Genomic DNA, 2,745 nt, shown 5'->3' on the forward strand with positions numbered 1-2,745 from the left:
CAAGCCAAGGTTCATTATCTCAAGTTCCTCAGTGACCTTCGGTTGTATGGGGGTCGTGTGTTCAAGGCAACATTAGTGGTAATTTCTTTTTCTTGCTCTTTCTGTGAAGCCATGGAGGCCTACAAAATGTCACTGCATAGGCTGTCTTGAATTAGCTACCTTTGATGACAAAAAAAATCCATCTGTGAATCTTTTCATGCCTTCATTTCTAATCGACTGCACCGCAGTCTGAAAATAGCAGAAGAAATGTTAAACTAGATAACACCAGTGTAGAATGTCCCAGAAAAAAAAAAATGAGAAAAACCAAGAGAATTGATGCACTCTGACGATGGCTTCCCTTTAAACCATTGGGCCAGAAGTTGCTTTCACATTAAAAAAGAAAAAAAAAAACCCCAATTGGAAAAACCCCCCAAGAATAACAAAAAAACGGCCGGGAAAAACATTAACTTCCGCAATAATTAACAAAACCCCAAAGCAAGCAAAAAACCGGTTTTTTTTTTTCTAATTAGATGATTTAGTACAATATAACCCAGAAACGCTTTCTAAAGAAAATTCACTCTTGTAAAAACATTCTCCCAGGTCCAACTTTGCATGGCACGTCAGAAGTCTAGTGTTTTTATATTTTGTCCACGTCTCTTTCTCAGCAGGCAGAAAAGCGCTCGGAAGTGACTCTCCTGGTCGGTCCCCGATATGGCATAAGCCATGTCATAAACACCAAAACCAATCTGGTGGCTCTTTTAGCTGACTTCAGCCATGTCAACAGGATCGAGATGTTTACTGAGGAGGAAAGCTTGGTGCGGGTGGAGCTCCATGTGCTGGATGTAAAGGCAAGTCCTCAAGGTGTTGACATGGGGCCTTGATTGGAACAGCTCACTTCTGATAACACGGCTGATATTTACAAAGCAGGCAAAATCTCAGTGTGTGCCGAGCATCACAGGTGTGATGTGGTGCAGGAAAAAATCTACTCAACTCAGACCCGAGGGCCCCAGCCCTCACTAGACAGCTGTGTGATTTGGGGACAGGTCGCCATTCTTCTGGGCTCAATTTTTTCTTCTGTACATGAGACAGCAAGTGAGTTCATTTCCAAGGTCCCTTCTGGCTCCAGAACATATGAATCATAAATAGAAAAGAGGGAGGTTTTCCCAACTTTGTTTAGAACTCCCATTCCCTCTTGTTAGATTAGGTCCATATGTATTTATTCTTTTGGAAAAGCTGAGTATTTTAGCCAATCTGTCTTTTTGTGCTATAGTAATTGGTACTGGCTGAATATCTGGCCCCAGTGAATGTCATGGCCATTCCATTTAAAACAGCAATTTGAGATTGTCCTCAAAGGGTAAAACTTTCCTTCCTAAACAAAGTTGACAAGACATAATCCAGGTCTCCTGTCCCCTCCTTCTTGTCCCAGTAATAGATGAGGCACTGGACTTGGGCAGGGTTGATGTGTCCAGTGTTTCTATGGAGATGAGGCACTGGACCTGAAGGGAGATGATGATGTCACAAAGAAAACTGTCAACCAGGAGGGGTGCTCTGGGAATGGTGGGGAGGACTCACTCCCACTCAGGTGGTTGGGAAGAGCAGATGAAGAGGAAATGAGACTTTGGTAAAGGGTCTACACAGCACATCGGTGTGCTCTGCAGCAGGAGGAGATGACAGTGAGAATGTGGTGCTCTGACATGTTGGCCATGGTCCGTGGGATTTCATGGGCTGAATCCAGGGGGCTCCAGTTGACCTCATAGCAAGCTGAAAGTGCCAGAAAAGACTTGGAATGCCAGGCCCAGTCCATGACCAAAGATGCTGAGAACAATGTGTCCATCATGGAAAATGGGTACATTGGATGCAGTCATCACAGACCTGCTAACAAGGATAATCCATCCCAAACAGAAGTGGACAGCAAGACCCTATTGATGGTTTCCCGCCCATACGAAAGAACTGTGAGGTGGCTTGAGGGAAGACCTCAGTAGAAACGGATGGAAAAGGCAGTTCATCAGGTAGTACAGAAGCTTTGGATGGGAAGTTAGATTCTCTCAGCAGGAACCTGGCCAGTGTCCCCAACCTGGGAGTGAAAGCAAGAGGCCGACTGTCTGTGCTTCTCTTGGTATCTGCTTTTATTTCCCTCTCACTTTATCTCTCTTTCAACAAGAACACACCAGCCAGTCCACCCTCCCCGTAATTTCTTCAGTTGAACACTTCCTTCCTTAGATGCCCAAGAGCCATGTCCGATGATACGGTAACCTCATTGTTTCCAGAAAGTTTTAGCAAGACTTTTCTCAACTCCCATCTCTGTTTCGCCCTCCTGTGAATTCACAATTTCTTTTAGAAGCATCCTCTTCCTGGATCTCTTTGACATTTCTCGCTCAGATTTAGCAGTAATTTCCACTTAATTTTTACTTTTCTTCAACACTAATTTTCATCATGAACCCAAACTTAATCTTCCTGTGATTTTTCAAATCCCTGGTTCACATCTGGGAACCGACTCTTTAACTATCACTTTTTATAAGGTTAACAGTTTGGGAACAAAAGCAATGTTATTATTTTTTTCATATCAGTATGATTTGGAAAAGATTCAAAATGGCTAGGCTTTCAAAATGGCGTCACTTAAATGTTTTTCAATAAGGCTCTCTTTGTGTTACGCCTGACTCTCCTGCCCCCGTGTGTTTCCCCCAATTAAATCGTTGCTCAATAACTTCTTTTGTTTACATTTGACAGGCATAAATGCAGCCATTGTCACCTGAGGGAAGTTATCAA

At 43.2% G+C, this 2,745-nt stretch overlaps 1 protein-coding gene across 1 annotated transcript in view; it reads left to right on the top strand.

Moving 5' to 3' along the window:
• The window catches only part of FRMPD4 (FERM and PDZ domain containing 4), a 755,715-nt gene that overhangs the window by 733,126 nt on the left and 19,844 nt on the right, over positions 1 to 2,745 (top strand). The gene's annotated exons all lie outside the window — the stretch shown is intronic.

The sequence above is a fragment of the Pteropus vampyrus genome, unplaced genomic scaffold, assembly GCF_000151845.1.
Source record: "Pteropus vampyrus isolate Shadow unplaced genomic scaffold, Pvam_2.0 Scaffold81, whole genome shotgun sequence".
NCBI classification, from domain to species: domain Eukaryota; kingdom Metazoa; phylum Chordata; class Mammalia; order Chiroptera; family Pteropodidae; genus Pteropus; species Pteropus vampyrus.